Here is a 12,488-nt window from a genome sequence, read left to right on the forward strand (position 1 = left end):
TGATCCCTGGGTCAGGAAAATCCCCTGGAGAAGGAAAGGGCAACCCACTCCAGTATTCTTATCTGGGAAATCCCATGCACAGAGCATCTTGGAGGGTTACAGTCCATGGGGTCACAAGAGTCAGACACGACTTAGCAAATAAACAACAACAACAAGACAGGCAGTATGAAGATCTGACCAGTCATGATGTCTTGAAACCAGCTACAGGTTTTCTTTGACCCATAATCAAAATCAATTCTGACTTCTGTAGATTTTAGGTCATCTTCCCTCTGTGTCTCTATCATTTTATACAGATAATTAGGTAACTCAACTTGAATCAAGTAAAAATACATTACTTTTGGGGCTATTGAGGGTCACTCTGAATGGGGGATTCTTATCCTTGTTCATTTACGTTTATTAACTCTATGGGCATAGCAGTATTATGAAACTATGGTAAACTTCGCTTGCCTGGAAACTCCGATGGACGGAGGAGCCTGGTAGGCTGCAGTCCATGGGGTCTCTAAGAGTTGGACACAACTGAGCGACTTCACTTTCAGTTTCTACTTTCATACGTTGGAGAAGGAAATGGCAACCGACTCCAGTATTCTTGCCTGGAAACTTCCATGGACGGAGGAGCTCGGTGGGCTGCAGTCCATGGGGTCGCTAAGAGTTGGACGTGACTGAGCGACTTCCCTTTTCCTTTCCCTTTAGTCTCTACATGGATGGTAGCCTGCCAGGTTCCTCTGTCCTTGGGGATTCTCCAGGCAAGAATACTGGAGTGGGTTGCCATGCCCTGCTCCATGGGATCTTCCCAACCCAGGGATTGAACCCAGGCCTCCCACAGATGGATTCTTTACTGTCTGAGTCACCAGGGAAGTCCAAGAATACTGGAGTGCATAGCCTATCCCTTCTCTAGGGGAGCTTCCCTACCAGGAATTGAACCGGAGTCTCCTGCATTGCAGGTGGATTCTTTACCAGCTGAGCTACCCAGGAAGCCCATGGTAAACTTTACCCTATTATAAAACAGAACAGAACAAAACAAAACAAAAGTATTTATGTGTTCTTGTTCTGCTCATACTCAATTAAAAACGTATGGGTTGAGCTTCCCTGGTGGCTCAGTGGTAAAGAATCCACCTGACAATGCGGGAGACATGAATTCAGTCCTTGGTCTGGGAAGATCCCTCATCCCTTGAAGCAACTAAGCCCGTGAGCTACAACTATTGAGCCTGTGCTCCAGAGCCTGGGAGCTGCAAATACTGAAGCCCACACACCCTAGGGCCTGTGCCCTGCAACAAGAGAACCCACCGCAATGGGAAGCCGGCACACTGCAATAAAGACCCATCAGAGCCAAAAGGAAATAAATAAATAAGTGACCCCTTGAAAAAAAACTTGCAAGTTGATTGGATGCTCCTTCTAAAAATATTGCCCATTTGGGGGGCTAGGCTGCAAATCTGGGTCTTACACTTACTTATTCAGTGGACTAGAGTGATTATGTGGTAGAAATAACGATGTGATTGGAATGTGGTTGGTAGTTTCATTGTTTCAACAATTACAGACTTTTGCCAGGTATTTGTAAAATATGTGTTTCCATAAATGACTATCTTGAGAAGTGTCTCCATTTATCTCAAATAAGTTTTAGGAATTTGGGGTGACCCTTTTTCAAGCAGCATGGCAGCTTCTCACTATCCTCAAGGGAATGAGTTGGCTGAAAGAGTGGCATGGGGCATTAAAGATATTAGGAAAAGGACTTCTCTAGTGGTCCATCCATTGGTTAAGACTCTGAACTCCCAATGCAGGGGGCCCAGGTTCGATCTCAGGGAACTAGATCCCACATGCAGCAACTAAGACTTGGAGCAGCCAAAGAAAGAAATGAAAATAAATAAATGTTAAAAAAGATGTCAGGAAAAAATTATAGGAAGATATTGACTACAAACTCTTCATTTTTTTTTCTTGTTTGACATGACATTCCACATTCAAAAAGAGAAGTCATTTTGCAGAATCAAGAATGTGTACATGGAGGATTTGCTTTGCTCAACTAATGGATCCTTGAGACAGGAGTTTAGAAACTCCTGGGATCAAATAAGAGCATACTTTTCCTTCTTATGGGAATGGGAGTAGTAATAGAATGACCATTGTTCCTAAACAAGGCAGGTCAAGGTCACTGCAACCTTTCTGCATAGTTGCTTAAGAGAGGTCAGAACATAGACACATCCTCAAGTCTGAAACCGCTATGTTGAGTTTCCTTTTGTATCTAAAGGATTAGCTTTCACGGTAGGAGACGTTGTAATTGGATTTCACCATGAAAGGAGATTGTAATTAGATTTCTCAGCAGGTCTATGAGTTCTGTCACTGGGAAAAAACAGCAAAGGGTCTGAATAATCTTCCCTCTAGCTAGAATGGTAGTCCAGCCAAGCCTGCAGAGACTGGTCTGAAAGGAATGGGTAGAATGGGCCATGTGGGTGTCAGCCACCCTTGACCTCTGATGGAGTAATCTCAGCTCTGGTCTCCGAGACTAAGTGTGTGGTCCTTCAGGTTGAGGGTAGAAAGCAGTGCAAGTGATAGCTAAATATTGCTTGGCATTTGGTAGGAAACATAGGACATTCCTCCGAATGAAGCCCTCTGACTCTTTGTCTCTCTGTCTCTTGGTTTCCTAAAATTTCTAGCTCTTAGAGAAGGCAAGAGCACCTAAAGTTTGGCATATTGTAGAATTTGGCATTCTCCATCTAGATTTAGACAGAATTTACACAAACAACCAGAAAACATTTTGGGCACTGTGGTTCATTTTGAGTTCTTATTTGTATTGGTTCCATTTCAGTTTCCATAATATTTTCTAGAAGTCTAAATTGGAATAGGATTGGGTCAGAGTAGGTACTGTATTTGATTTATTTTCAGTTCTTATAGATTTTTTTTAAAAAAAGAACATGAGTTTAAATTTACATTTTAAATGTTACATTTTATTTTTAAAGTTCTGCTTGTTGCCTTGCCATATAAATCTACTTACTCCAACCATCTATCTCCATGGGGTACTCCGTATCTTGCTATATCTCTTCTCTCTTCTTATCTCCCCGCTCTTCCTTTTTCTCCTAAGCATTGACAAGCTGTCTGACCACTAAACTGGAATGGAAACATGGCCTTCCGTGCCTTTAAAGTCAGGAACAGGCTTGGAGTCTACTCTTTTCCATCTCTTGTGTTGGCTACGTCGACTCCTTGGAAATCTTAATTCTGGCAGTTATCCTTTCAAGTTTTTCTAATTGAATTCTCATGTTGACTCGAGTTCCTCAGGCAGCCAGTATATACTCTACCATTGTTGGTTCCTTCATTGGCAGCCTCAGCCAAACTTATAAGTCCTCCTCCTTCTCTTTGAGACCTAGGAAACTTCCTTTACCATTTTCAGTTTTCAAGGCAGATGATGACTACTTGATCCAATCATCTTGCCTCATCGGAAGTAAGAAGAACTGAACGCAACATAACATATGCCCTAGAAAAAGGAGAGGTTTGCACTGACCATTTTCCCTGTTACTTCACTTTTCTTCTTACTGTTAGTATCTTTCCCAGAGTATGTATGTCCACGCTTCCAAATAAGGCCAGGTATCTTTGGTGAAGTTTGTTTATATCAGGGGAAGACTGTAGGCTGCTATTTTAAGAAATTATTACAGCTATGGAAAAATTTCCCTTCAAGGAAATGGAGTGAACAAAATGATTATTATAGATATTTCATAATCAGACTCAAACAGAACATTCTCCTCCACCCTGCCTTTACACATAGCCAAGTTATCAGAGAGCAAATCCCTTAGTCACATTTTGGCTAAGTATACATGTTGTTACCTGATCCAGAGTTAACTCTGTTGCTTCAGGGCTTTTAAAATATTAGTGAATCTCTTGGGAGAGCTCTGTATCTGGGTGTTACAGTAATCTGAAGGATTAAGAAAGATGGCTTTCTATTTCGAGATCTCTGCTGAATCACCGTTTGATATCAAAGTGTTCCAGCCCTTCCAGTGTATGATACACTCAGACTCACAGATGCAGACCTTTCTAAGGGTATGACCTTCACCTGCCTGTCATCTTGACTAACTGAACCTACATCACTTTGCCGACAAAGGTCCATATATTTAAATCTATGGTTTTTCCAGTAGTCCATACAGATGTAAGAGTTGGACCATAAAGAAGGCTGAGCAGTGAAGAACTGATACTTCCAAAATGCGGTGTTGGAGAAGACTCTTGAGAATCCCTTGGACTGCAAGGAGATCAAACCAGTCAATCCTAAAGGAAATCAACCCTGAATATTCACTGGAAGGACTGGAGCTGAAGCTGAAGCTCCAATATTTTGGCCACCTGATGCGAAGAGCTGACTCTTCAGAAAAGACACTGATGCTGGGAAAGATTGAAGGCAGGAGGAGAAAAGGGTGACAGAGGATGAGATGGTTGGATCTCATTGACTCATCGACTCTAAGAATGTGAGTTTGAGCAAGCTCTGGGAGACAGTGAAGGACAAGAAAGCATGGCATTGTGCAGTCCATGGGGTCACAAAGCGTGGGACACAACCAAGCTACTGAACAAAAACAACTATGCGAGTCTAGGCAGGGATGGATACAGTTCATACCCACTGGATCTTCAATTCTAACCAGAATTGAATATTAAACATGACTCAAGCAGAGGATAAATACTTTTAGTGCTTAGGGAAGAGGGTGTTATGGGGACCTGCTTACACTTCATGTCTCCCATTGCCTTGCTCCTTCCTCTCACAAGAGCTGGCCTTCTCTCTGTTCCTCAAATATACCATGATCCCTCCTGCTACAGGGTCTTTGCACAAAGTATTGACACACTCAGAATTCTCTTGCCAGCACCCACTTGCCCCAACCACCACTGCCCAGCACACACAGTTCTCATAGAGTTAATCTTTGTTTAGCCTTGGATCGAGGGAAGCCATCACTGACCTTGAGTGGAGGTCAGGTTCCTTATATACATTCTTAGAACAAAGGTGCTTTGCCTTCTTAACACTTATCAATCAGCATATAATTATACACAATTCATGCTCCATATAATGCAAACTCCCCCCACCCCAGATCAAACCACAGAAAAGAGGGATTTGCCTTATATTCTAGTACTTCTGATGTCTCCTACATGAAAGGTCATGGTCTCAGTTATTTCATTTTCAACAACAGAGTACCATTTCAGGCAAACAGCCTGAAATGATCTAAAGCAAGGCTTATTTTTGATCTTAAGAAGGTCACTTGGACAAGAAAAAAAGAGATGAAGATATTTAAAGCAGATTTGGTAATTATTCCTGAGGCATGACTTCATTTTTGCAAGTGTTGGAATCACACAGTTTTAGAAAACCACACTTTACAGACTCAGGTGGTTTTAAATAAGCCTTTTAAAGAGCACTGGAAAAAAGTCATATAGAGGTAATTAAATGTAGAGATCATAACCAGAGGATGAGAATTTATGCCTGGGGCTCAAATCTGCAGCATCAGCAGATTTCTGAGAAGTGACTTGCGGAAGATGGATGATGCACTGTTCTCTATTAGATAATTACAGACTGGATCCGGTGAACACAATGATCCAAAGATGCACAGAGAGAGTTTTAACAACGTCGTTTCAGGAAATAGAAGAATGGGAAAAAGTATTTTTAGAAGCATAAAATATTTAAAATGATATGAGACTTAATGTATTTGTAACAATGGAGTAAGTGTCCTAAGTATACATTACAATATATTATCCTTCTGTGCACTTAGGCTGGCCAAAGACTTTGCCTGAGGATCTTTTCATTAGAAAAACGAAGATGACTTTTTGTTTGAGGCCACTATATGTTTGGGCAAAGGTACTTTCTTAAAAAAATTATCAAAATCTAGTTGATTTACAATTTTGTGTTAATTTCTGCTGTACAGCAAAGTGATTCAGTTACACACACACACACATATGTTCTTAACAAAAATAAATATTTTTCCACTTTTTATTACCGTGATGATTTGATTAATACCTGTTTGCCTAACTACATAGTAAGTGCTACAAGAACACAACCCTTCTCTGTTTGCACCTATAGTATTCCAGGCATTTCACACAGAATTGTTGTTCATTCGTTCAGCTGTGTCCAACTCTTTGTGACCCCATGGACTACAGTACACCAGGCTTCCTTCACTGTCCTTCACTGTCTCCTGGAGTTTGCTCAAACTCACGCTCACTGATTTGGTGATGCCATCATATTAGCCATTTGAGATGTAAGATAAAAATATTATTTGTTTCATGACCTGAAGAAATAAGTAATATTTCAACACTGAGGAAACTAAAATGGAATTTTCTTTTTCTTTTTTGGCTGCACCATGTGGCAAGCAGGATCTTAGTTCCCTGACCAGGGATCAAACCAGTGCCCTCTGTGGTGGAAGCACAAGTTTAACCACTGGTCTGCCAGAAACTAAAAAAAAAAAAAAAAAAAAAAAGGCATTTTAATGAAAGATAAAATGCTTTGATACCTTTTGCCCTAGCATTAATTAAGATGAGAAGAATTTTTATTTACTCTTTATAAATGTAAAAATCCTCAATTATTCCCTTTTATTCTCTTAAGATACTCAAGGGTTCATGTTTATACAGTGACAATTCTGAGGCCTGTTTTCATTATAGTTTACTTACTGGGAGATTCAAGGTTCAAAAAGGTCATTCTTATCAGAGTTAGACCTAATGAGAAGAGTATTAAAAGAGCTACGACTTCTTGAGCACTTCCATCCATTGTTTTGGTGAACCCTACAACAAACTATGTTAGCTGTTATTCCCATTTAAGATGCAGGGGAAACTGAGGCTTGGTGAGCTTCACAGCCAACCTTTACCACTGGTCAGAATCTGTAATAAGAGTCTTACACACAGTAGCTCATTCAATTCCCATGACAAATTTATGACCACTATTATCTTTCTTTTATATATGGGAGGATGAGGTGAAGAGTGGAGACGATAAAAATCTAGAGAGTCTGAGTGCCAGGATTCCAGGAAACCTGCCCCTGTATCCCCTTGATTGATAACCATTTGGATAAGCTCATGGTGAAGCTGGGAGGAGGTAGTGGGAACTCGGAAAATGGCTCTATTGTGGGATGTGCAGCCTGTGCTAGAAAGTGAGGTCCTTGCTTTTTTTTCCCTCCTTGGCCTTCCCGGTGGTTGTTCCCTGCACTCCACAGTAAAATGGTCACCATTTAGTAACTTTCTTGTTCATTGTCTTTACATCCATTCATTGACTCTTTAAAGGAAATGTTTGGCTACTGCCACTGGTGTACATAAGTTGGTTGCATAATAGGAAGGAAAGAAGCCAGGACGGGAGGCTCCATTTCTAAAGAAGGCTTTTTAAAGCCGACTAAGAGTGATTTCACAGAGAGGGCTGTGAAACTCGAGTCTCTCTATACGCTTTCATTGCTATGACGACAGAAGGCTCCTGCTGCATGTAGCCAGAAAAAGCAGCTGACATTTCGGTCCTAGGAACATACGGGAGAGGTTTACAAAAACAAAAAACAAAACCCAAACCCTGGCGTGTGAATTTCAGTTAGAGAGAGCAAGAAAAAAAAAAAAAAAAAAAAAAAAACAACAACCCCAAGAGCAAGTCAAAACTCCTATTCTTGCCTTTAGAAAAGATAAGAAAGGAGAAATGTTGGGGCCTTCTCTCCTGTCCAAGTAGCCAATAAAACAGATTTGAACACAAAGCCCCATTTCGTCTCACCCCTCTTAACAGCAATCTGAAACAGAAAGCTCACTTTGGTTTCACTTGACTTGGCCATTATGAAGCAACTAATTGGTAAAGCAGTAATACTTTATGCTGAGCTTCTCCCCCTACCCACCCACACACACACAAGGGAATTCACTAGGGGTCAGATTTATTTATTTTTCCATTTCTTTGAATCAAAAGAAAATTCAAAGAATATTTCTTTCTTGACCCCCAATTTTACTGCAAGAAAAATTATTCCAAGTGTGTAATCAAACACTTCCTCACTAGATTGGGGTTGACCGGTATACAATATTGATATTACGTATAAAACAGACAATTGATGGGGACATACTATATAGCACAGGGAACTCTACGTAGCACACTGCGGTGACCTGAATAGAAGGAAAATCTGAAAGGAGGGGATATATGTATGCACACGGTTGATTTCTTTTGCTATGCGGGAGAAGCTAACACAACATTGCAAAGCAACTATGTTTCAATAAAAATGAATTAAAAACTTCTTCACTCTGTGTCTAGTATTCTGCCAGGTGCGGTACCTGACATTAAAAAAACACCTTATTTAAATTCTACAACCACCCTAGTGTAGGCATTACTATCACTATTTGCTTAATAGATGGGTAAATTCAGTCCAGAAGGTGTGACGTGACCCCACAAGCTCGCATAGCCTGTAAGAGGCAGAAGTCAGGATTTAAACTCAGGCGTGTAAGACACTGAAACCCATGATCTACCTACTCTTCTAGGCATAGACCTGGCATTGACATTTTTTTTTACAGCAAGTGTGTAACTACAAGGAAGAAGCCCTGAGGGAAAACCTAGAGTAAATTCCCTTTCTACAGAGTTCCATTCATATTAGCTATGATCGATAGATTGATTCAAATGTATCAGGCATAGCTAACTTCCTCTCAAATCTCACAACAGATCGCTAAGGCAGTAACTAATTTTAAGATCCCGATTTCCACAAATGAGGGCACTGAGGATCAAACAGTCATTTTCACAAAGTCACAGACCCTGGTAAAGGCCAGATGTAAACCAGATCTGTATGTTTAAAGAGCCCACGATCTTACTCACTTTATTACACCATCTCCCTACAATCAGTCAAGACCATACTACACACTCTATTCCCCAGACTTCTGACCATCTTTTAATGCCCAAGATAAAAATCAGGCTAGCCTCAGGTGGTACCACCATTGCAAGCACAGCCCTTGGGAGAAGATGCTCTGTGGGCCTTGTGTGAACCAGTTCCTAGCCTAATTGGACATCCAGGCCTACAGGGGAAGTTCCTCTGAATTTTTGGGGCTTCCTTCTCCTTCACTGGAGGTTGTTCCAAAATGATATGTGGAGTCTGAAAATTAGTCACTTATATTCTTGGGGGAGAAAGATTCCCAACACATTCTGGACCTTGTGCTAAAGTTAAACAAGATAGCAATGTTTTATATTACAGATCAACTGAATAAAAATAACAAGCAGTTGAGAGGAAATGAAATGAAAAATGTTTGAAACTGTCTAGACACATCACTATTCATTTCATTTCTGTCATCACTATTTATTATTTTTACTTAGTTGATAAGTAAAACTGTGCCTGAGTGCCTATTGGGGATTAAACACCAAAGGATCTGGAAAAGAAAGTCCAGGACTTGAACTGCTAAATGGCTGTACAAAAATTCCCTGAAAGAAAATAAACAAGATTCATTAATAACACGTATATATTCTTTTCCAAAATGTGGAAAGCAGCACTGGATGGTCAGTAGATGAAACAGACTGCTGTGCTTTGCTGGCTCTTACTGAATGGACAGAAATATAAACTTAAATATTTCCTGAAAGGGGTGTCCTTTTTTTTAAATAGTCATGGTGAATGATAGTCATAACCATCAGGGCTGAGCTGAATAAGCTGTGAACTGAAAAAGACTGATATCCATGAGAAAGGGGAGAATAAAAAAAAAAGGATTTCTGCTGAGTTGGACCAAGTGAACATTTCTATTCAGCATACTTAGGCCCTGGGCCAGAGCGGAGCTTGGATATAATGCCAAGGTGACATATTTAACCTCTTTGCAGATTAATGGCAGTTCGAAAGGGATACACTCTCTGCAAGACCTCTTGGTTATAGATCAACAGCGTTGATCTGCAGTTGAAAGCACGGCTTTCTCCTGCAGGGCGACCTCTAATTCCCAGGAGGAATGAGGAAGCGTGGCTTGCATTATTGTTTTATTTTAGAAGATAGAGTCAGAAATGAAGGTACCTCACAATATAGGAGTTATGATAATTTTTTAGCTCTTTGATTCCCTTTCCCTTTTATCTCTTCCTAAATAAAACATTATTAGGAATTAGGAATTTTGTGTATGTGAGTATGCATCCTAAAAAAATAATGAAAGGAGACAAAAGACAATGAGTCAGAAAACTCTAAAAGGGAATCAGGAAAAAAAAATTCACAATAACTAAAGAAGCAATCAAAGATGAATATAATACTATAGAAATTTTCTTATCTTTTGGAAAAGCAAAATGTTCCATTTCTACATTGCTATTAGGTAAAAGACTGGGAAAGTGGTGATGACTGAATAACTTTAGATAATTTAAACAGGGAAAACACCCAAATTACTTTGATTTGAAAGTTTATTTTTAACAACCACTTTCCTTTTGATTTATTTAATACAGTTAGTCAAGTATTTCTGCCAAACACATTTCAGGATTTCAGACTTCACCAAGATCTGAATGCTAGTCTGGCCAACAATATTTTTACATTTCTAAGCATCATTTATTAGTATTTGCTCTTTAACCATGGGGAAGGAAAGGAAACATGACTTCTAGTGTTAAAACTCCCTAGTAAGTAGGTTTTCTGTAAATCATGCAAAAGGATTTTTTTTCCATTGTTGTTGTTAACAAGTGGCTTTGTATTAGGCAAAAATATTAGACCTCTCTATCTGATCATGCAAACTAGGTTAACAAATACAACTAAGCCAATACAGTAAACTTCTTAAAATTTACCTTCAGGTAGGTGGCTGGACCCAGAGCCTTGGCAGAAAATTGCAGCTGAATCCTGTCTTTGCACACAGCCTGGAAATAAGTTTGACAAATGCCCAATATTCTTTAAATCTCTCTCCTTGTTTAGCTCTGCTTCTTTGCCCAGAAACACATTCAGGTCTATTGGAGTTGAAATTCTGCTGCTCTGTCAAACTCGTCAGGGTCTGAGGTGACAGACGAATTCGGAGGTTGGCAGTGGGACGTATTTCAGACTGTCATCGTTTTTTTTTTGTTGCAGATTCCCGCAGTTCTCCGGCGGTCCAGCCTCTCCCGAGGAGGGCGAGGGTGCGCTGAGCGTCACAGGCAGTGCAGACCCGCGGGAAGGAGCTCACTCTGCCCGAGAGAATTGGGTTAACTGTCCTCCCCTCAAGCTCTTGTTCTCAGAGGCTCATAACTTGGCCAGAATATAAGCACTTCGCTCCTTATGCGCTTCCCCCCCGCCCCCCTTCTCTTTTGCAAACAACTCTAAAAGGTTTTACAAGCAGGATCTCTTTTTGAGAGTTTTTTAATTTTAAAAGAGACTGAAAAGAGACTCCATGCTGTGGTTTCTTCCTAAAGGAAATTGGAGGGGGGATGGGGGTTAAAGAAGGGGAAAGAATAATCGTAGCAGATGCATTTTTTACTGTCTCCTGTGCAAAAACTGTTCTCACGAATGCGTCTGAATTTAGTAACAGCAGGATATTGCAGGTACTTTAACCTTTTCAAAAGATGACCTTCAGAAATTTACATATATATGAAGCGCTATTCCTTCATAGTATGGATCACTTATATGTTGATCCAGAAATGTTGCAGTTCATAAACCTTTCTTTCCGCAACAGAACTCCCTACCATAAGCCCCTGTATAATGATTGATCTGTGAGAGGGAGCTTTCCCATGAAATAGACTTAACCATTTCCATTACTTCCATATGTGTTTCCTCTCTTCCACTGCAACTTCTGCATTTATTGAACATTTGTTATGTGTCAGACATTGGTTAACAGTTCTTTATGCATCCGTCTCAGTTGATCCTGCGCAGTCTACATGAAGTGACCATCACGTCCATTCGATGATAGCGTGGTTTGGTGGGAAAGTCCGCACGTTTGAGGCCACACCGCGTGGGTTTGCACATTGGTTCCTAACTGTGTATAACCTGGGATGAGTCACATAAAGTCTCTATGATTCAGAATCCTTATCTATAAGATGTGAATACAGATAAGGAGATGATAATAGTGTCCATCTCAGACGGCTGTTCTACATCCTAAGTAGGTAAATACCTCCTGCCACCCAATAGACCCTCAAATGTTAGTGATTATGCTTTACACAAGGAGATGGGAGCTTGGTGAAGCTGAGTGACTTTTCCAGGGTCTCTAGCTCGTAGAATGTGGAGCAGGATTCCAACCCAGCTACCTTGCTGACTGACGCTACTCAATATCTAGGCTCTAACACTTCCTTCTCCATGAGCTGCGAGGTCCCTGAGGGTGGGAACATGTCTCTGTGTTTTCTCCATGTGCCTAGCACAGTGCTTGGCATAATGTGAACATTCCATTAACATTAGGTAGGTCAGAGTTTAAAGTAGCTTTAAATTTTACTACATTTATGCCAAAATTGGCACAGAAGCCAAACAACATTATCGAAAAGAAAGAAAAACCCCCACCTGTAATTCTAGGCAAATACGCCCTCAGACAATTGTCTTTAGTCTCTTTAGAAACATTGGCCCTATTTATTTTTCAGATCACTGCAAGAGAAAGGTAATAAGAATTATCTCAGTTTTGCAGTTGGGAAAATTTGGGAGCAGAGGAAACTGGGCAAGTTG

At 40.4% G+C, this 12,488-nt stretch overlaps 1 protein-coding gene across 1 annotated transcript in view; it reads right to left on the bottom strand.

The window, feature by feature from the left end:
* SPARCL1 (SPARC like 1) overlaps nucleotides 1–11,357 on the bottom strand; it is a 51,325-nt gene extending 39,968 nt beyond the window's left edge. The window contains exon 1 of the mRNA XM_005681882.3: nucleotides 10,661–11,357. The gene's annotated coding sequence lies outside the window, so the exon portion shown is untranslated. The remainder of the gene's footprint in view (nucleotides 1–10,660) is intronic.

The sequence above is a fragment of the Capra hircus genome, chromosome 6 (assembly GCF_001704415.2).
Source record: "Capra hircus breed San Clemente chromosome 6, ASM170441v1, whole genome shotgun sequence".
Lineage (NCBI taxonomy): Eukaryota > Metazoa > Chordata > Mammalia > Artiodactyla > Bovidae > Capra > Capra hircus.